At 39.9% G+C, this 23922-nt stretch overlaps 1 pseudogene; it reads right to left on the bottom strand.

The window, feature by feature from the left end:
• Positions 1-1527: 1527 nt before the first annotated feature.
• Positions 1528-21078, bottom strand: LOC119823679 (annotated as a pseudogene).
• Positions 21079-23922: the final 2844 nt, after the last annotated feature.

Here is a 23922-nt window from a genome sequence, read left to right as displayed (position 1 = left end):
TAAGCTCAGACTTGGTGTGCTGAGGTCTATTAAGATTGCTGAATGTCGTCTAAAATGTTTAACTTCAATGCCCAGATGTGGCATTCCTTAATTTGTTAATTTTAATACTAATACGTGAAAAACTAAAAATGTACTTATCTACAGAGTATTCTGTGATGCATCAATATGTATGCATCATGAGCTGTTTAAGTTAGGTTAAATGTATCTACTCAAAGATACATTCAAAACATTCAAAACACTCAAAATTATTCATCCTAGCATTAAAGCATTTATAGCAATTTAATCTCATTGTCCCAGATCCTTGAACACCTATAAATTTTTGACAAAGTAGTGTACCTACATTTGACACTGGTTATGAGAAGTAGTGATGTTTGATGTGGGATGTCCTTCTGTATATGTGTTGTTCTTATTGGTTAATAAATAAAGCTGCTTTGGCTTATGGCAGGGAAGAATATAGCCAGACTGGAAGAGATATACAGAGAAAATAGGTGGAGTTAAAGAGAAGCTATGTAGCAGCTGAAGGAGGCAAATGCCAAGTAACTGCCTAAAACGCAGGAGGTAACAAACCACGAACCTGGTGGTAAAACATAAAATAATAGAAATGTGTTAATTTAAGATGTAAAAGTTAGCTAGAATATGCCTAAGCTATTGGCCAAACAGTGTTGTAATTAATATAGTTTCTGTGTTATCATTCAGGTCTGGGCAGCCGGGAAATGAATGAGCAGTCTCCGCTTACATATTTGGGAAATAGGCAAATGCTCTCAATAAGTTTGATGAATGCTTTTTATATATTTCTGAATATTTGTTGTCAAGTGGTGCCTTCCTACATTTATTAAGAATAAAAATATCACCCCTTTGCCTGACCCTTCCTTCTGTTTATATTTCAAATACTGTAAGGTTTCTGGATCAATCATTGCCAGTATCTTAAGGAAGCTAAGTAACCAGCATCAGACATCAACTTGTACAGGGGATACACAATTTCTCTAGTGTCATTTGCTGAAAGATACTTTCTTTGACACACTATTTCCAGTCACCAAACTATGGGGTCAACATAAAGGTCTATTAACTGACACAGGAATAAGTATGTATTTTGGGGTGATATTTAGTTACAAAGTGAAGAAAAGTCAGTCATCTGTGGTGATATGGACAGAAAAGGAGACTACGATGTTTAGCGAGCTAAGGTAGAAACAAAGGAATTACCACGTGATTCCATTCATGTTTAATTTTAAAACTGTTGATCACATAGAAGGTATGGGTAAGGTGGTGGTTCTCAAAGAAGGCTGGGGATGCGTGAGACTGAAGGAGAAAGGGTGGCCAACGGTTGCTAAGCTACTTGGAGATTAAGATATTTCACATGGCCATCTAAAGATGCTCACTCAATACCGTACAGCTAACAAAGCTGGAAGGGAGGATACTGAAATTTTTCACTATGAAGAAGTGATAAATACATTTTTTTCAGCTTGTAGGAACTTTATTTTCCTTCCACCTTTTCCCTCTTTGCTCAGGTGTCTACAGGGGAGCTCAGGATCACTCAGTGGTGGCTCCAACCCACTCGGTTGCTGTAGGAGCTGCTGCCCATTCCTCAGTGGCTGCCTGGGCACTCCAGCCTGCAGTAGGGAGCTGCTGCATGGGTACAGAGGGCTGCTACACACCCGCAGACCAGTCGGTCACCTTGGGCGCTGGAGCAGTTCATTTGCCCTGAAATTCCTCCTTGGTCACAACCTTCTCAGCAACACCCTGCTCCTCCTTTTCAATCTCCTCCAGGTCTCTGTAGAAGTAAAGATCAGGCATAACCCCCCACAGGTGCTGATGGGAGATAATGCCACGCATGCGGAGTACTTCCCCGGCCAGCATCCACCGCTTCAGACCGACTGAGTGAGCTCCTTTGTTGTTGCACGGATTGCCAATGTCCACATAGCACAGAGGTGAGTCTGTGTTACACAGGGCAACAGTGGGCAGTTGACGTAAGATGCCTGTGTGAGGGGCTGGTGGTCAGCCCTGCGATCAGTCACCGCTAGAAGTCGTGCCTCCCTGAAGGCTGCGTGGATCTGGCTTGTGAAGGTCGCAGGAGTGAAACGGCCAGCAATTGGAGAAGCTCCAGCCGCCTCGGGAAACTTCAGTACAGCTCGCTGCCCAGTGTTCCTGGAGGAGATGATGCTGACATCAGCAGGGTTTTCAACCGCAGCATTAGCCCTGGCTTCAGCTAACAGCTTCTCCCATGTCTTCTTCATATTTGTGATGCAGATACCATCACTTTTCCTTTTGTAGATGTACTGTTCCATCTGAAAGTCCAGGTTGGTGCCGCCTAAGTGGGTTCCTGCAGCAAGGAATGTGAGGACACCCTCCCCCACGATCTTCAGGACATCTAGGGCTCCAGACACTGTGTGAGTTTCCCTTTAAGTTATGATGGGAATCAAGAACAAGGCTGCCCTATGAACCTGCCTCAGGGCAGTGTGGGAAAAGCAGAAGGATAACTATATAAGGAGATATACTTAATCTGTTTTAACCATTACATAATACACATGAACTGAAACATCACTGGGAACACCCATTCATTAACATGTGCAATTTTGATGTTTTATGCTGGTTTCAAAACTACAGAAAAGCAACGAAGCCAGACTTAGTTCATTCACTCTTCCTTCCAACTTCAGAGATCCTGTCCAAGGCTCTTACTACACGTTTGACCCCGCCTCTGAGTCTCAACAAGCCTCAGCTGGGATCCAAAGGAAGTTAGAAGAAGACTAACTTAGCCCAAATAATTCTTAGGCAATGGTGAAAGCTGGAGTCTAGAACGTTCTGTGAAAACCTGTCCGAACTAAAATTTTAATTAGCTACCTTTTTTTTTTTTTTTTTTTTTTTTTTTTTTTTTTTTTTTTTTTTTGCTTTTGTTAAAAGCTCCTCTGATGTTTGCTTTGTTACTTGGCAGTTTTAATTTTTCTACCAGCATTTAGATATTTCAACGCCGAACCCAAGAGATGGGCTTAGACAGATGACTGCACCGCAGTGATTTTGACATAAACTCATCAACGAGAGTGGATTTTCTCTTATGTTTAGAATAATTTTGGTTAGCTTTTTACTGGGTGAGATGTTAGAATCTAATCAGCTAAACCTTCTAGTAAAGGTTGTAGAGTAGAGCTTACTTTGGCAAATATTTTTAAAAGAATAAGAATTTCATTTTCACTTATGTTCTGCCTTGTCACGGGCACCAGAACACCTTGTTAAGCTCTGAACGGAACTAGATGGCACAATGTCTTTCCCTTAGTCAGGGCCATGTTGAAAACAGCCACACTAAGGTTGCCTGTGGGTCTAAAAGGCCTTTGAAGCTCGAGAAGTCAGCTTGGCCACTTTAGGTAAATTAAAATATCTATTTGAAGACCCAAGGAGCCCATCCCTCCTCTTCTGACTTCAAGGGTGAAAGGGACCAGAGCCCACACCAGAGAGACCAGAAGGCGTTTCTTCCCGGCTTCTGTCAGCGAGGAGCCCAGGGCCATTCCTCGCACATTTCAAAACCCCCACACGGAAGGGTACAGGTTGGACACCCAACTGTATGTTTCTTGATGTCATTCTGTTGTGCCCCCCAAACAAAGGACTCCTTCTTCCAGAAGAGAAAGAACCTCCATGTTGGGTGTTCAGATTTAAGAATTGTACTTGTGATGCTTCTATCGTGAAGAGTTCATTTCTATTACTTCTTGGCTTTCCCATTTGAAAATAAACATTGGCGTTAGGACCAATCAATTGAGAGAGATAAGAAAAACAGTCCAAGGGCCAGGAGCATAGCGAGAATCGTCCAAATTTTCTTTAAAATATGAAGTGGCATAGACATTACACTGCATACAAACATCCTCTCCATGTAGTCCAGTGTTTTTGCAGGATGTTTTAATTTGTATAAAAATTCAGATTACATTACGCTTAATGAGTATGTTCATTCCTCATCTTACTTATTCTATTTTGTAGCTTTCTTTGGTAACTTTAATTATGTCTTTTACCTGACTTCTAATTTAGCTAAAATTTAACAAACACACATTACTAACAGAATATTTTCATGTTATGGTTTATTGTGGGATATTTATCTTTTTGCTTGCTCTCTTTTTGAAGGCTGGTAAAACATTTCACTGTAGTTACCAACTAAAGACCATAACCGTTCTTCTGTAATTCTGTGAGGTTTTCTGTAAACATAAAACAGGAACCTGAGACCAATAACAGAGATGAACATTCCTGGTTCCCTTTTCTTTAATTTTTTTCTTGTACTTTTTGAGATTATAATTACAATATTTATCCCTTCCCCTTCTCTGTCTAAACCCTTCCATATAACCCTCCTTGTTCTCTATAAACTTCCTGGCCTCTTTTTTCAATAATTGTTATTACATACATATATGTATATGCATGTATGCATAAATTCCGTATAATGTTAAGTCATTATGTTTTCTGATTTTGACCATTTGGTATGGATAAAACCAGCTGTTGTGTTCTTTCTCGGGGAAGACTTTCTCCTGCTCAGTATTCCTTAGTTGCCTTTGTGCGTGGGACTGAGGCCTCTTGGACCTTTTGGCTTTATCATCCTGCCCACTTTAGCCCGCTTGTTGCTGATTGTCCTTGTTCAGTTCATGTCCAGGCAGTCGTGTTTGTAAGACTTCATGGATTATAGCTTCTGCATTACTAGGAGACAGAGCCTCATCAGGAAAACTCTGACCTTCTGACTCTTACAGTCTTTCTACACCACCTTAAGCAATGTTCCCCAAGCAGTAGGATTTTATAGACCTATACCCCTGGGACTCGGCTCCCCAGCTTTGGGTTTTGATTGGTTGTGGTTGTCGGTAGTGGTCTTCTTCTGTTGTAAAGAGAAGTTTCCATGGTGAGTAATCCTCCTCCTAAGAGACCTTGATGATGGTTATATTATTTTGAGTACCTGGTTCCGAATATCCCCATTGTGTGATTTATCACGTGGCTTCAAACCCACACACAGTAACACTGTGTCAAAGGAAACTTGGGTTGGCTTTACACACAGGAGCAGTCTCTGTTTTTCTTTTGTTGCTGGGTTCTATGATAGCTGCCAACTAAACCGTGTCCACCATGCCATAGAAGGTGATGTCTGTGCTTCCTTAAAGCTGTATATCCTAGCAACCAAGTCTGTATTTTATTACAGTATCTTCAGTAATTAGGATCCAAAGCAGAGATAGTCACTTAACTGCTGTATCTGAAATCGGCCACAGTTGAGAGGGCCAGTAATAATCGTGTTCATTGGGGATTGAAAGAACTCTAAGCCATGTTCACAATTAAAAACATGTTCTGCAGCAAAAGAAAAATAGTGGGAATATAAACCGTAATACAAAAAATTATCTAACAGTTTAATGCATTTTAAAGCAAAGTTGGCTATTTTCCTGGCCCTCATTATCACTAAATAATATTACTTTATTTTTCTACTATCATAAATAAGAATGGCCAATAAATTTACTGAACCTGTTTGCTATAATATTATAATAGTACTAGTGGACTAATGACTTCTCATTGTGACTGAACATGGTGTAAGCTGTTTTATTTATTAACAGATCAATCATAGAATGAAGTAGTCGTAAGTACACTATTAAATTTATAGATGTGCACCTAACTCTTGAAGATATTTTGTAATCTAAAAAAATCAGTTAATCAGTAATGCTAGAGCCAGGATTTGATTGGTTCTTCAAGCTATCATTTAAATTTTTCTTCTTTTTTCCCTCCCTGATGGTCCTCACTCTGTCTCATTGTCTATGGATTCATAGCTAACTATCTATCTGAGGTTCTTTTTTTTTTTTTTCGAGACAGGGTTTCTCTGCAGCTTTTTTTAGAACCTGTCCTGGAACTAGCTCTTGTAGACCAGGTTTGCGCCTCGAACTCACAGAGATCCGCTCCTGCCTCTGCCTCCCGAGAGCTAGGATTAAAGCGTGCGCCACCAACCGCCCGGCCCTATCTGGGGTCTTAAGGTAAGAAATCTTCAGATTTTATTTCTATATTGAATATTTGAAGGTATATGATAACTGCATTGTAGATGACCTGTAGGTTTAGAATTAAAATGTGTTGTATGTGTATGTATGTGTGTATGTTTCTTGCATGCATGTTTGTGCACCATATGTATGCCTGGTGCATGCATAGGCCAGAAGAAGGTTGTTGCGTGCCTGGGACTAGAGTTACAGATAGTTGTGAGCTACCATGTGGGTGCAAGGAATTCAAACTCAGGTCCTCTGGGAGAGTGACAAGTGCTTTTAGACACTTGAGTCATCTTTTCAGTCCCCCCAATTTATATCTTATATACACCCTTGTACAACGCCTGAGGGCTATTCTATACATACTTTTGTTGCGCTTATTGGATTGAAACCTGTCACCCCCCAAGTCAAGTGTAAACCCTTCCATTGTGTGGTGCCACATTGATACTCAAGAACGTTTGGACTTCGGATCATTTAAGGTTTTCAGACTATGGAGCTCAGCTTGCATTTATTTTGTGTTGCGTCTATGCACATGTATGTCTCTGTATGTGCACATATATAGATTTCTGTATTTTGAGAATTGATTCCTACTATCTGGCAGTATGAATGAGAAATGTCCCTCCACGGGCTCAGGTAACTTGAGCACTTGCCTCCACTTGATGAAAGTCTCATGGAGGTTTGTGGGTTTCCTAGGAGGCAGAGTAACTTACTGGAGTTAGGCTTTGCTAAAGTATAGCCTTCAAAATTCCCTGCTCTGCTTCCTTGGTCCCAATAAATGTGACCCGCTGCCCTTCTGCTGCCATACCATTGCCTTCTGTGCCATTTGGAAACTATTAACCAAATTCAACCCTTTTTCCTTAAGTTGCATTTGGCCATGGTATTTTTTATTACAGGCAACAGAAAAAAGCAACTAATACTTTTAGAAGCTTCCCATTTTCTTTTCTTTAATGAAAGTTGAATGAATTCAGACAGCACACAGAGTATTTCATCACGTAGCTATGTGTTGGAAGACACACCCAAGAAAGAGCAAAATAAAAATGGATTCTGGACACAAAAAGATCATTCATATGTTCATTGCAGTTTGTTTCCCAAGTGAAGCTTAAAATGCTCTCATAATTTGCCAAACTCAATTATCATTAGAACTTGAAGTCAATCCATAATCATAGCCTGCCCTGCACTTTGGCAAATAAAATCTGATTAAAAAATTCATCACATTAGAGTTATTATAGATAGCGTAGAAGCATGATCAGATCCTCTCACTCTTCTTCCTTGTGTTGAATGTCCCAACCTGGTTGCAGATCTGCTGGGCAACAAACAGCTTCCCCGGCAGACGCTTGTCAACACAAGAGAGCTGATTGGTGTTTGAAGAGGTCAGGGCTGCATTATCAACTAGCACAGGTGACACCCTGGTTCCACAGTCTCACTGGCCAGAGGTGTCTTCTTCTTTTTCTCCTCGAGAGAAGATGGGAGAGGTGAGGGCAAGGGCAGCTATTCTAAAAAACCACACAACAGCGGCAGCAGCAGCAGCAACAACAACAACAACAACTTCACTACAGCAAAACCAAGCTTTATTGGATTTTCTACTCAGCATCCTTTCTTGGGAACAAAATCCCCAAGAGAAATAAATTGAAATGTGGTTGCTTATGCCAGACTCAGAAATTCACAGTTGTGTCTCTCATTGGAAAAGCATTTGTGGAATGGTTGGCCATAAGCTGTCCAGGGCTAGACAGTCAGTATTTCCGAGGCTATCTCTCATCCTTTCCACCTGAGGAGTGAACATTACACATCGGAGTTCTCATTTCTTCATCCCTAGCGCTCAGAGTTGCTGTTGCTTTGATGATCAGTCATATGGTAAACACGTTTATAGTGGTAAACAATCATCAGTCAATATCTATATGCTTGCTTGGTATTAATGACAATAGTGTATCTCTGTAAGCCTCCTGCTAAACGAGGCTCAGCCAACACCTTTTAAATTCTGTTTTTGTGGAAAAGATTGATGCTGTTTTATTTAACCATTTTTAAATACTGGATGTTAGCTTTTGTTATCTGCACCCCCAGTAAGTGAACTAAATGAATTTCTCATTCAGGGTACTGTTGCTAAGGGGAACTGGATTCACACTGACTTCTTCTAACTTGGTCTAGTTGGCAGTACCCAGATGCAGTTACTCATCATGCCGTGACTTTTCAGTTACTGGATCAGTCTTGTAGAATGAATACAGCATATAAAATTAAGAACTAAAAAAATCTTTGCAACTTGGGAACGTATTTCCTAAATAGGAAGCCCAATCTCAAAATATTGTTTTCAGTCAGGATATGTCTAAAATCCTGTCTGAACAATTTTATTGCTTCCAGGGATGCAAGAAAAAAAATTAAGAGAACCTTTACCCTAGAGAACCTTTCAATATAGTAGGTTAAAGGGCTGATAATAACCACTATAACCTTGCTACAATGTTAGTCATAAAGAATACATCTCTTGGCAATGATTTTCATAATTGTGTAAAATCCATGTATTCAAGGGAATTCTTAAATCACCTAAGATATACTTTATACTATCTAAGTTTTCCCCATTTGGTTTTAAATTTTTTAGGGTTGAGAACTGTCACCTTCACTATAATACTCCACATAGACTACTTTTATAGAATATGACACTCTAAAATTCATGTTGAGTTAAATTTATTAGAAAAGATTTTATTTATGAGACCATTTGGAACCAGGGAAACAACTGATTTAAAAAAAAAAAACAGTAAATCAGCTGAAATCTGGGCTAAATAAAGTTGAAAATTAACTTATCAAACTAGGAAGGAAGTGAGTACAACCAATGAAATGATTCATCTGAGATAAATATTCAACAAATGAAAATTATGAGGGTCTAGGGAATTGACTTGACTCTTTTCTTCCCCGGGCTTAGTCTGAAGCCATGTCAGCTTTGTGTTTGGGGTAGGACATGCATTTATCATGGAACTGTTGAGAGGCTGAACAATGGAGTGGGCTGGTGTGTGATGTCAGGCTCCCTTTGGGAATGAGATTGCTTCATGAACGCTGATGCGAAAACACTGGATTTTGGAAGAGAAGAACTTAAGAGAAAAGCAGCAAACATTTCCCCTCAGGTTTCATGAGGTCAAGGGGCTTCGATAAATCTAGGGACGGTCAGTCTGTAGTCTCTACACTCGAGGGGAATTCAGGCAAGAGCAGGCGATTGTCAAGCTTCTGAATTGAGCTCGGGAGATGAGCCTTCCCAATCACGCTCTCATGACTCATGCTTCCTGCGTGGTGATAACATAGAGATATATATTGCAACATCCATTTTCATCATAGCTATCAGTGGGAAGCTCACATATGGAACAAATTTTGATTGATCATCATGTGCACCTCTGTAGTGCAGAATTACAAGCGATGTTGCGAAGATTCATTTTGAAGTGATAGATGAGATTCTTTTCTGTTGGGTGAATAATTACCTCCTAAGTACTTTTGTAGCTATAATGACTGAAGACAGGAGCATCATTACATAAGTGTTTGCAGGATATTTATAATGACTATTCATATTGCTCATTTTATTAGTTTGTTTGTGGTAATTCATGCAAATCACTATAACACCAACCTTTATTTAATTATTAGTTTAAAAAATATTTCAAGGAGTATGTGTATATTAAGAAGTAAAGTTGGACATTAGAATGTATTTTTAGTATATGAAAATCCATGAAGGATAAAGCTAATCATTTAATGATTTGAAAGTGTGGCATGCTGTGGTGTTATTTACATGCACAAGATTGTGTAGTCTGCTAAGCAATACCCTTCATGCCCTCTCTCCTAAGGCCCTGATACTTTGAATTTAATTCCCTTTTCTATGAATTCATCTATTACAGATATATAATATAAGTAGACTCAAGCGATATGTTTTCCTTTTAAGTCTAGTTTACTCATTTAGCATGCTATTTTCCATGATCATCCGTTGTTGTAGGATGTGTGAGAACTATGTATGATGTTTTCACTTCAGTTTCTTATGATGAATAATTATAGACTTTCATTTGCCCCGAGAGGAAAGCAAGCTTGAAGTTTGGCTGTTCATAATGAAGTCATTTAAAGGATTAAGAAAGAGAGGATCAGAGAGATAAGTGGTCAGATTACATTAATTGTTACCGGATCGCAATGTCTGATTTCGGTTGCTAATACTCCAAGTCACATCTCCGTCAGCTTCAATATCCTATTCCAAACTCATTTCCTCTTAGACACTCTTGACATTCCTTTTCTTTTGCTTTTGTACATGTCCACATCACATATTTATTTCCTCTTAGATCTTTAGGTCTACCGTCAGGATTTGGAACCCACCAAATTACTAATGGTGATAAACTGTATGCTACTCATTTAGGGAAAATGTTTAGCTAAAAATGAGACTGGCATACACTTGCTCATTTATCTTTAGAAAAATCTCACATAGAATATCCCCTTAAATTCTTTGAATCTGTGGGTGGTGCCATCATGGTCTTGACCCCTTTGCTCATATTCTTACTCCTCCCACTCTTCAACCTTGGGAGTTCAGTCCAGTGGTCTGCTGCAGGCCCGCCTGTCTCCATCAGATGCTTAGATGAAGGTTCTATGGTGATATTTAAGATAAGGTCTTAAGGTAAGGTCTGTTTAGTCACCCTCTTCTTTATGCTTAGGGTCTTAGCTGGGGTCATCATTGTGAATTCCTGGGAATTTCTTTAGAGCCAGGTTTCTGGCAACCCCATAATGACTCCCTCAATCAAGATATCTCTTTTCTTGCTCTCATCTCTGTTCTTTCCTCTGTTTCAACTATCCCATCCCTCAAGTTCTCCTTGCCCCCCTTCTCCACTCCTCTTCTCCTTGTACCCTCCCTTCTCGCCGAACCCTATGTTCCCAATTTTGTCAGGTGATCTTGCCTATTTCGATTTTCCAGGTGGATCTACATATGTTTTTCTTATGGTTCACCTTGTTACTTAGCTTCTCTAGGATCATGAGCTATAGCCACAATATCCTTTGTTTATAGCTAGTATCCACTTATGAGTGATTACATACCATATTCAATTCTTTTTTGGGTCTGGGTTAACTCATTCAGGATGGTATTTTCTACTTCTAATCTGAGCTGATGGTAGCTCACCAACACTAGCTGGACTGGAAAGGAACGAACATGAGATTGAACTAGTCCCTCTGAATGTTGTGACAGTTACACGACTGGGGCAGACTGAGGGGCCACTGGCAAGTAGCACCAGGATTTATCCCAGCTGCTTGTGCTGGCTTTTTTTGTGAGCCTGTTCTCTTTGTATGGATACCTTGCTCAGCTTAGATGTAGTGGGAAGGTCCTTGGACCTTCCCCGGGCAGTGTGCCTTGCCCTCTCGGGGGAGTGGATACGAGGTGGGGGGGATGGGTGGAGGAATGGGTGGAGGAGAGGGAGTGGGAACTTGAAATGTATAATGGCAAAAAGATAGTTTGTTTTCTTTTTTTAAAATATAAAAAATAAAAAAAATAATTTCTGTGAATCGTCTCAACTGGTTGCCACAGTATACCTTTTTAAAACTTATTTTAAAGGACATTGACAGACATTTAGCATAACTACAGTCTTATCTGCTCCAAACATAGCAAAATTCTAAATCTTCAGGGAGAAATGTTTTATAATTCTGTCTTAAAGAAAAATAAATGTAATACACATTCATTTATATGACTGAGCCATTTGCTTTGAACTTTTTGGAGAAAGATACATCTAGTTGGTTTTGGATCCCAGAAGACATTTCTTACTTTAAAATGATACTTAGTTATCACCCTCTTGTAATATTTCTACATGTCCCTGCTAATTGTTATAATTCAGAAATGGGTCAAACTTGAAAAGTAAAAGTAAAATAAACAAACTAAGATTGACAAAAGCTATTGCAGATTGCTTTCAGTGTAATTGTGAATAATTCTAAGGCTATGACCAATGAGCTCAAAAGACAAAACAACCAACAAACAAAAGAAAGAAAGAAAGAAAGCAAGAAAGCAAGCAAGAAAGAAAATTAAGAACACCATGGTGCCTCATATCTCACTGTCTGTGCCCGTCGTCTGGCTTGTTTTACTTAGCGCACTGCCTCCTGAGTCAATACCTCTTTGGTTACATTCATCTGTTCAACTATGTCTGACTCTCTTAAAAAAGGTAGGTATGAATGGTGAATGTGAGTTTGCCGAAATGGACCTACAGTGGCATAATTCAGTGTCATGGCAATAACTGACTGCCTTGTAGGAACAAAGGGAAGAAAACGTTATGTGTCTCTGTTTCCATATTTGACACATTCTGTTGTTCAGGAGGTTAAGAGGCAATGAGGCCCTGAGTTTCTCTGAACCATTGGTAATGAGACATCTGCCTCGTAACAGAGTTAAGAAGAGTTATATCTATGCAAGAGACCTTGTGGAATCAAGTCATAAGTGAAAACGGAAGGGGGGTAAAATTTTTTTCAAAAAACCTAAAATGTGACATTTACCTCCCAATTGATTCAGTGAAGTAAAAATGAATAATTCCTCAAGGATGCAGAGATTAGTCTCATGTACCTTCTCCCAAACTGCAGAGGACAGAGTGGAGAACACATAATAACATACACGTGGCCAGCAAAGTGAAAATCAGGAAGGGAATACAGGGCCGATTTGAGGAAAACACAATATGTGCATACCTAAAATCCTCAATTAACAAAAAGAAAGAAACAAAAATGTTTTAATTTTTAAAAGATCTGGTTGAAAGGAGGGAAAAACACCAGAGTTGATCAAAATAGGGAAAAATAAAACAATCTTAACTGAAAAAAGTCAAGGAATGGAAATAATTCTTAATTAAAGAATTTGACACATTTTACTTTGTTTGGGATAAAAGTAAGAAAAGAAGCCACATCGAAATAATATATTAAAACTTGTAAAAATATCTTGATAAAGGAAAATTACTGTAGTAAGTAGAATAATACACATAGGAAGGAAGGAATTTTGTCTGATTTTAGACATTTTCTCCATAACGCTAACAGCTACAAAGCCATGAAGCAATGTTACTTTGCTGTGCTTTAGAACAGAAAAGACAAAATAAGGTATCTGAGTCTCCATGCAAGAAGGTTCTTTTTCTTCAGTCATGTTAGGCTGCGAATAATATCACATTAGCAATCTAAGTTAAAATGTTGCTTACTCCTGCAGTGTAGGTGACTGACAAAAAGCCAGATTTTAAAAAAAATAAATAGAAAATTCAGAGAAAAAAGTCAAAGAATTTAAAACAATGAATAAACATTAAGCTAACTGAAACTCAACATTCCAGATAATTGTATGTAGTGCTATAAACAAATGATAACAATGGTTATTTTTGAAAGATTTCTATCACCAATAGCATTCTAATAAAATTTTGATGCTAAAACTTTATATCCTGCAACAAAGATTGAGAGATGGCGAGATGTGGGACAGACAGTAGAACTAACTACATGGAGGAATTCCCTGGAAACCTGTTCAGATCTGATTTCCATCATTCAGGAAATGAATGTGATAAAATCGATTTCTGCAAATCTAAAGTAATAAGAAATAAAGAAATCTAAAGGAAAAACGACACGTATACATATAAATAAATACAAGCATGTTTATATATATTATGGATAAACAGAAAACTGTCACAGGTTTTTGAAGGATGCACGCTCACGGGGAAAAAAGAAACACGTGAAACGCTGTAGTAGAGAGCTGAATGGTGAGACCTTTCTTTTTCCTTAAACTACAGTGCTTTCTAAATTTATTGAGGAGCATTCATTATACTTACAATCACAAAAATCAACAGACATTGCTGAATGTGTGTTTGAAGGGAGATTCCAGGTAAAGGGGGATGGTATTTTTGGTGGAGGGCATGAACTGGGTATAGCTTGACCTGAGAGATTTGCCCCAGCTGGGCCCATCTGGAGCAACAACAAAAAAGCTGGGAAAGGCAGAAATGGGCTCCAGCAATGCCCACAGGGCTGCAGACAGTTCAGAAGTTTCAGTGACAGGCCACATTGAAGATTTTGATTTTGATACTCGAAAATGCCTTGTAAACAAGAAGGTCAATGAAAATGCAAAATGAGATTTTTGTTTTGAAAGAGTCATTCTGCTAGGGCATGTGGTTGCACACCTGCCATCCATCCAGAGGTTAGGAGGTAGAGGAGGAGGCTTGTGAGTTTCAAGTTCTGCACAAGCCTGAGCTGTGCAGAAAGACCATGCATCAAAAAAATGAATGAACAAACTAATAAACAAAAGATTACCATCCACTTTCGTACTTCATTCAGAAATGTCAGCCTCATTTGTGTGAGAATACTGGGCACCTCTGTCTCAACCATGTAGATATCATTTAAATGTGACTTTAAAATCAGACAGCGGAGTATTAAATAAATGGTGACAACTCCAGAAAACTAATGACTTAATGAACATGTGTGTGTGTGTGTGTGTGTGTGTGTGTGTGTGTGTGCTTGTGTTTGATCATGCCTGTAGTAAGGTGAGTGAGAAGACAGATCAGATCCAACAGAGGATAAGACATTAGCTGTATATAAAATATTTAGACAGTAAATATCTTTCTTTTCTACATAACTTTTTATTATCCCTACCCACAGATCTCCATGCTATAATTACCTTCCTTGCTTCTCATTGCAGAAATATTGGTACTCTCAGCCTTAGGGTGTAGGGCGATTCTAATTGGTCTTATTAATAAAAACCTGGAGTCAGATATTGATCGAGGGTGATAGCTGAAAGATCAGAAAAGCAGAGCAGCCAGCAGCTAATGCTTACCTCTATGAAATCCTCAGAACCAAGGGAGCAACATTCTTTCTCTCCGAATCCTCAGTATGAATGTACTGAGATTCTTTCTCCACTATGTTATATTCCTGTTTCTATCTTCCCTAGTACTGGGATTAAAGGCACGAGCCTCTGCCACCTGCCTGTTTCTCTATTAGACTGATTCAATCTCACGTAGCCCAGGGTGGCCTTGAACTCCTGTTCTTTCTGCTTTGTCCTCCCAAGTGCTGGGATTAAAAGTGTGTGTCACCACTGCCTGGCCTCCAAGGTTACCTAGTGGCTAGCTCCACTCCCTGATCTACATGCAAGCTTTGTTTGGCAGAAACAAACAAAATTTCACATTAGAGCTCTGTAGATGTCGTGCATACTGCCTGATTGCAGCGAAGAGTCCTATTTTAGCAACAACCCGTTATGTAAAAAACAAAACAGTGGGATGGCCTAGATGGGCGGCTGAAATGGGAGAGTTAAGAGGATTCACAGCTCTCAAGTTTTTCAGACATTTTGCTTTCACTCCGGTATATTTAAGGTTCCGGGGTATTATTTTTAGAGGTCGAGCATTTATGAGATCATAAGGGATCACTTTCTATATCTTCCTCTTTGGGGTTTCCTCTCCTCAACTCTGGTTCTAAAATAGGAAAGTAAATTGCATGTCCGTGTATAAATTATAGCCAAGTTCCACCAAGACCCATTCTCAACACTGCCAGCATGGCCACGCGGTGCCCTGGCACAATCAGTTATCTCGCCATCAAAAAGCAACTTAGCCCCTGAGGAGCGAGATCTGGAAAGTTTAGCTTTTCAGTCCCCTCATATGTTTTGCTTTAGTTTAATATGTTTGTCTGGATACTTTGACACCATGGTGATAGGCATCACAGAAATAAATAGAAAGAGACAGAAAAGAACTAAAAAAATAAGACGAAAACTTGGGAGACTAGGAATGGCACTTCAAGCTGAGCGTTCATTTTTCTTTCAGGAGTCAGTGAGGGGGGGTTTAAGAGCAACTGTGTGTCAGACACGTTGGTGAATAATTATTCTAAGAGTGCTACTTTGCTGACGCTGGACTATTGGAGCTCATTAATATGCTGAGAGTATTTAATTCTAAAAAGTGGTGCTTTAGCTTCTGTCCGCTGCACATTCCTCACGGCCCAGCTTGGCTTGGCATTAACTTCCACTCTATCTGTTAGTGTGACATGGTCAACAGGGAAGGACCAGAGTCAGAAAGACTGGAGTTTGGATTCTGTCACCATCCCTTATGGCTTATGCTATTAATCACCCATAAGGCTCACTTTTCTCATCTTTAATATGTTCATATTAATGCCTACCTCAATTATTTGTGACAGATAAAAGTACCAAACTAAAGTTTCTACCATGGTGCCCGATATGTAGGTGCTTAAAAAAATGTCTGTCTCATTTCTCATTATCCTCAAAATGTAAATCATTTGGCTTTGTTTAATAAAATGAATGCCAAAGAAGAAGAAATGAAACAGCCAGACTACTTTGTGCCTGTTGAATTTTACAAATGTTAGAACCACTGCACCTTGTTTCCCTATCTCCTCTTCCTCTAAGATCCAAACCAAGGCCAAGGCTAGTCTCAATGCATGAAAGTTCAGGCTAAAAATCTTCACATTGCATTCCTACCAGTGTTGTCTGTATACAGCTGTATGAAAACATTTAATTAGAACCAATAAAATATAAGTTATCTTGAAGAAAGGCAGTAATAAAAGGTCAGAAATAAAGAGAAATATGATGCTATCCAATAAAACAAAAGCAAGCAAAAATACCCGGGGAGGTTCCAGGAAAAGCATTCCAGCTATATTTTGAGGTTGGGCCTGGACATACTTTTCACCTTTTTGTTTAACATGCATTCTAGACTGTATGTATTATTTGCTTTTAGGGTTATAGAAAGATCCAATGAAATGTTAATTATTTTCTCATTACTCTATCTCTAAGTAGCTTTGAATCCCTGCAGATTGGTTAAGTAATAGATTTCTTCTTCTTTGTTATTAGCCTATTGATGCTCACAGTGGTCATCACATGAGGGAGGCCTTGGAGTATTTCAATGGGGTTAAAAGCCCTTGAGAGTCTAGTATACTTGTTGTCTCGCTCTCCTACCTCTCTCTCTCTGAAACATTATTTATCAAATAATGCAAGGAATATTCTTTTGTCTGTTCTGATCACAAAAAATTAAATTTGAGTTAATAAATTATACATTTCTTGGAAAAGAATGATATTGCAAAATTGGAATTAGTTATTTTCTGAGTTCTTATAAATAATATGCTTATTTTTCAGAATACAAAAACAAAACATTTTTAAATCCAGGAGTGCACACAAGCAATTTTCACTGTTCTATCCTCCATACTAGGATCTCTTGAGCATCATCTATCATTGTATATCCTAATCTTTTTGTCGAGAAAGCAAACAAATTTTAATTCTCTGTTTTAACTTTGCACATAAACCTAAGTCCTCAGATATCATACCCTCTTATTCCTAATCAAAACAAACTTCTCCGAGTAATTGGTGGGAACAGCATTCAGCCTAATGGAATGCTGGAAAAGTTTGTTCTGTAAGCTTGGGCTGGTGCCGTCAGCCCCAGGGTAGAAGTTGCCTATTCCAGAATGAAGAGGCATGCAGCCATACAGATTCCTGGTACTGTCCAAAACCAGACTGAATACATAATGACAACAGTTTGCATCCTTGGATGAGTTTACGCTGTTTTCTAAACATTTGGAAAATTCCCTGGGTTGAGAAAGGAGAATCCAATTTAAGAGGACGCCGTCAATCAGTTGGTCAGCCTATATGTGACGAGTGCCTACATTATGATTTGTGTATAGCTCTCAGGGATGTGGAGAACAGAAACAGCCAAGTTCCTACTCAAAGCAACTTAGAAAACTGATTGAGAAACCAGAATGAACATTCATAAAAAATTAGAGAATAATTAAATGCTAATGGATGGCTGCTGACTGTGAGTGTAATAGAAATTCTTAGGAGAGAAGGAATGTGTGCAGAAAGCCTTGGGAAGGGTTTCTTAGAAGAGATATAAGCTGTAGCCTTCAGAAGAAATTTGGAGGAGGAGGCCAAATCACAGGCCAAGTAAGCAATTAGCTCAGCTCTTAGGCTAGTCTCTACATAGGCAGAGAGACTAGGGTCGTTCACAGTAGGACACAGTATAATAAAGGTGGAATTGTCAGATGGAACCAGACTGTTTGCATTAGATGTTGCAAAAGAGAGAAAATTACTGAAAATTTGAGTAGAGGAATAATCTACTATGAGTTAGACTTGAAAAAGAAATCTAGCTTCTCTGGAGGGAAGGATGAAGATAGTTTGATGTTTGTCATTTAAATACTTCTTAAAAAGACAGAGAAAATGACAAGTCCTCTAAAAGGAAGGGACTATGAGAAGGGCCAAGGATTTATGTATTCCCACTTGGATACCAAAGGCCTGGTTTCTGAGGGGACCAAAAGACATCAGTGGTATTACTAGTATATTTTTGATAGTACGGGTTTATTTCTCATGTCTGCTTCTGAAATTCATACATGTTTGGTCCTTGGTATATAACGTAACTTGCTTAACGGTAGGTTCCTTACTAGTTCTGGTATATAGGGTCATAAGATGACCCTAAATGACCTTTCCTTCATCTATTTCCCCTCTGCTGAGCATCATCAGAACTTACAAATAGGATGAAATGTTACTTTGTGATTCCATTATGTTTCCTGGCAATGGGATTTTAAAATGTATTATTATTGGTCACTTGACATTGAACGAATCTAAATGGGAGAATTTATATTAATGGACCTGATCTAATCACTTGAGCTACAAAACATAGGACCAAAGGTTGGAGTTGAAGGAAACTAAAAGATTCAAATGTGAGATATTCTCTTGTTGACTTGGAACCTCAAAAGCTAAAGCTTCAAGAAAAAGAAGAACAAATAGCAAGAGCACCCTGGTGGGATCACAGCTCTGGCTAACCTCTTGATTGTCATTGAAGGGGCACAGAGATACACTGTGCTAAAGTCTAATCCAAAATCAATTGGTTACTCCCATTAGAGCCATAACACTGTTCCACAAGTGAGCTTATCTTCTCTAGGAGGTGGGTGACATAGTATTCAGGGCCCACAGCTGAGTAAGAATGTTGACATGTTTGCCAGGATAGACACCACTTCAAGTCACTGATTATACTATAAATTGTTACTCAGAAAGCAATACCAAAATACTACTGCACACAGATAATGAAAATATGTCAGTTGTTTTGAGAAAATTAAATATGAATACCAGTAAATAAAATATAATATGTAGAATGCAATGTGTTAATGTACTGCTTGACATGCAGTAAATGTACAATAGATATTACCTACTTTAACTTTTCTTTTTAATGAATTTATGTGCAACAAAATTAGTTAAGTGTTAGTGAAATATCTTCTAATTAATGTTAGAGTTCTCAAGAAAATGAGTGATGATAATATTTAGAGTGATAACTATGTTTCTATGTGTCAATAGATAATCTACAGGATAGATCAATGGATTTACCTGTTACACAAATATTACCACAATTATTCGGTGGGGGTGTGAAAAAATACCTATTTACCTTGGACAGGGTACTAAGGAAAGGCCAAAGAAACAATTCTTCTCTAGTCTGATTGGTAAGCCATGTATTTGCTGAGGTTGCTGGAGGAATAGGATGGAAGATTGATTAGAGGGGAGCAGGTGACCCACCAAAGAGCCCTTGCATAGCAACTTAGGACAGTTGCATCCTTGAAACTCTTTGCTTGAGTGGCCAGTAGCTCAGACACTCAGTCTCCATCCCAGAATTTGTTCAGTTCTTTTACAGGTTTGAGTAGGATCCTTGTCATTCTTGTGGCTTCTTGAGTTTCATGAACTTCCTGAACCTCTTAAGTTTCTTAGATTTCTGTGTCTTATGAGCCCTTTCTCTCTATCTCTCTCTAGGAAGAAAAAAGTTTCAATTTGGAGAAAATAGTTTAGTGTAGAGTATATGCATAGCATGCCTAGAATTCTAACTCCCAAACCACCAAAAACAACAGAAAGAGGAGAGAGAGAGGAGAGAGAGAAAAGAAGAGGTGGAGGGAGAAATAGGGTGAAGGAGAGATGGAGAGGGAGAGAGAGAAAAATGAAAATGTTTGGCACAGTAGTGCAGATAGGGATAATACTTTAACTTTCTGTAATATGCACCTGGTCTCCACAAAGTTCTTCGTCTGGGAGAGTATATGAAGACTACTACACATCTCTCCATCCATGTAGCTGCCTTTCACTGTTCAACCCTACCCAAAGGGACGTAGCAATGAACTCATGAAATATTCCATTGTACCTGCTACTTATACCGGCTACCTGGTCCTGATGGATTCTGCACCAGTTCTGAGACTCTTGCTTATACATTAGCCACAGCAGGTTTCTATTAGATCGTTGGGCAGGATGAGCACTTTCATCCAATGACTTCTTCCTTATGGGTGGAACTGCACACTGGGAGATGATGAGGCGGCCCCACTTGCCGTTGGTTTAGTCTTTTTTACCTGAAGTGCTCTGACAATGGGCTCCTTCTCTTACCCCTTTGGTGAAGAGTTGTTCAAAGTTTTCCAGAGGCTCAAAAATGCTCAAAATGGTTTCCCCTAGGGAGAAAAGATGCAGATAAATCTTGCCACACTTGATTAACCTGGACAAGCCATGCTGTTTTCCTTCCCTGCTTTTTTTTTTAAATCTTCCCTATTCCTATCAAGAGCTTGAGTATCCTCAGAACACAATCTAAATGCCCATATGAATCATTCTGAGTCACCAGGGTCTCATCTCCTGTCTCATAATTATCACCTCAAATTATGGGTCTTAGCAAAGACACCATGATCCCTGATGAATTAAGTTCATACTTTTAGACATTTCTATGAATGCAATTTTATTAATTCGAGTAAGCCAGTGTCAGTCACTATTTCCTTCATTCCCATTGCTCTCAGTAATTTTAATTCTTCCACTGCTGTCTTCTGATCCCTAATACTTAGGGAGACTTCCGTCAGATACAGTCAGCTGCCCTTAATGGTGTGTCTGAGCCAACTGTCCAGGGATAGACATCTGCCATACTGACTCCAGCTGTACAGCTTTTGTCTCAAAAAAAGATGAACATTCACATTGCTCAATTTCTCCCCTTGCAGTTCACATAACTTTCTCCCATCCGCCCTGTATCAGCCTCATAATCCAGGCTGTGAGAAGGTCTTTCATTTCTTGCCTAAACGCTTTTCCCAATTCAAGCTGCCCAGATGCAGAGTATTTCCTGATTAGCAGAGTTGCTTGTACTGAACCATTATTAACATCTGCATCAGAATGCTGAATCATGGATTTTTCTCTTCCAAAGGGAAGCTTTTCCATTCTTCCTCACTGTTTGATTATTCCCATGGGTTTCAAGGTTTTGGACCCAAGGAGAAGTCTTTTAGCACAGATCTAACTTGTGCTCGTTTTTATTTGCACCTGGTCACTTCTAGAACAGCAAGCCAACACCTCCAGCTCCATTCCCTTTCCTCTACTTTCCCCGCTAAACCCTCCAGAGGCTAATGCACAGGTCAATGCCCACACTCATTTCCCCCTACCGCAATTTGCCCCCTGTGTGGAATTCTTTCCTGGCAGAGAGTTCAGCCTTAATTGCATATGTTATGAGTCATAGCGATGGGCACACACCTGCTGCCATAGTATCCTTACAACCCTGACTCTATCTTCTAAATACTAATTTCAGGGGCCGAAAAGAGTTTCTACTCCATCAGTAATTTTGGAGACATTTCCATACTCATGGAGTAGACTCCATGCTCCACAGAGTTATGCCATCCCATACAATGTCAAGGAGGGCAGTCACCTTGTGATTCTCTACAAGGCACTACAGGCAGCTTAGCTTTGGTTTCAGGTCTCAGTACCAGCACAGAGAGTTTGCAACTGCCCCTATAGCAAGAGGATATACTTTCCCATACCATGCAAAGGAAGGGGGGCATATTGGTATTGCTCCTATGTGTGGTCTACTCTCAGACAGATGAACTTCTGTTGGATGTCTTATCATCCATTTTGGTTGCCATGCAGTGGCTTCTTTCCAACCTTCTTTTTGGTTCTGTTGGTTCCTGAGGCAGTGACTATTGTGTTGTACGGCTTTTCCTGGGGTGATGTAGACAAACATAAATACCTCCTAGACAGGGCAATAATGAAAGAATACGGAAACTATTCCAATAATGCCTAACCTGGTAAACAGATGGGTTTATTGGGGTTATCTATGTGAACATGCATACCCCAAAGGCAGGTGCATCACCAAAAAGCCCACCTATCATGAGTGACGACTTATGAAGCTGTGTTTCTAGAGCATCTTGCCTTGCCTCCTGGTAGCTCTAGCACTGAGTTTCCATTTTCTCAATAGTCATTTACTGCTTAGTGAACCTTGGAGAAGCCTTGCGAGTCTTATAATTCTCTGAACTTCCTGAATAGGTTTTGTGAATTTTCTAGAATCTCCTCATTCTATTATTGTCCTAAGTCTCATGAGCCTACTGCCTCCAACAGTAAGGCAATGTTTCAATTTGTAAGAAATATATATAACAAACAGCTCCACCTGGTAAACTCTACCTAAGAGCCTTATTCAGAACAACTGAGTACAAGCCTGATTCTGTGAAAAGTCCACAACCATAGCCCTAATGCATTTGGGATCAGCCGGAATCAATCCCTAGAATGGGGTGTTAATATAAGATGTTAACACACAACATTAACAGTCTTATATGCCAAGTGACGTCTCTAGGGATGCTATCCATATATTGAGAAGCTGAAAAATATTAACTGACGTAATGCAGGCATTGTGTATAGCCATTATTTCTACATGGGGAAAGCATTCATTTGAAGTAGTTGGTGGAGACTTCCATCTCTAGCCAGTTTTTGTCTTGCCCTCCCCCAAGAATAGAGTGGGCAGACAGCAGAGAGTACAAATGAGAGGCACTCTTGGCAACACGGAATTTGCAAGCTTTAAATGGGACAAAACGACTCAAAAAGTTGCCACACTGAATTTAAATTTGAACTTTGAGTAGCGGTAGGATGCTAGCAGAAAGCCCAGAGAGCTCTGAGAAGTGTTACAGCTCCGGAAATGGTCACAGCTGAAAAGGTTGGGGTGGGGGGAGGCCTTTGGCTCCTAGTCAAGAGCAGATCTTTCCAGAGTAGGTCTGCAGGTGAACAGTAGCAGATTCCAAAGTCTGGCACTAGGTCTCTGAAAGCTTGGGTCTTGGAAGCTGGAAACATCTACAGGGATGAGTTACCTTGTGCAGGCCCTAAGAGCATGAAGTCTTAGAGGCTGAGGGAGGAAGGAATCCTTTTCCCTGCCTTTGCTGGTAAGGTCTTGGAGTTGGGTTCCCCTGAGCTCACTACCTGGGAGGAGCACAGGGAGCTTCCAATGAGTCCATTCTCTCGTTGCCACTCCCCCTTCCAGCCTGGAAGGCAATGTTCCTTATCTAATGAGCAAGGCCTCTGGAAGCCAGATCCTTAAGTCTTCAGGCTTCTTTCTCTAAGGACAGAAGGAGTCCCTGGAGTGTAGGCTCCCTGCTGGAGTTGGGCGCTGGAAGCTGGGAACAGGGAGCTGAGCTCTGAAGCCATCTTGTTTATTTTTCTGCTAGGCTCCAGCAGCAGCTCTGGAGTTGCAGCCCCAGAATATCCGAATGTATAGAGTTGCCAGAGTGCCAGCTGCTCCCTGATTGGCTGGGTGCAGTACGCAAATAATGTGAAGAAATAGAATCAATTAGGAAAGAGCTGTCAGGTTTGGTTGAGGGGGCACAGGGAAATAACAGTCAACTCCCCAAAAGGCTCCAAAAGTTCACAGTCAAGTCCACTGGTCTCTGTCTCCATAGGGCTTGTGAGACACATCTCTGCTCATCCCCATCCCTGGTTCATACAGCCCCTTTGCAGCAGGCAGCCTGCTGATTTTGTTTCCTTGCCTAGGGCATGAAGGAGGGCTAGTGCTGACGCTAATGGCTATCAGAAGCCTGCTCCCCTGCCCTTTAGGCTTGAGGCTGCTTGTTGTCAGAAAGCTCTGTATCTATTCCCAACCCATTCAGCGTATTTATTCCCAACCCATTCAGCATTCAGTGACAATGAGTCCCCATTCTGCGTCAGCTACTCCGTGCATGATTGGTGCTCAGGATAGACCTCCGCTACCATTAGGAAAAAATTAAATGAAGTCACCAATAACAACATGTGGATGTA

This window comes from Arvicola amphibius, chromosome 9 (genome assembly GCF_903992535.2).
Source record: "Arvicola amphibius chromosome 9, mArvAmp1.2, whole genome shotgun sequence".
NCBI lineage: Eukaryota > Metazoa > Chordata > Mammalia > Rodentia > Cricetidae > Arvicola > Arvicola amphibius.
This window is presented reverse-complemented; position numbering and strand designations above follow the sequence as displayed.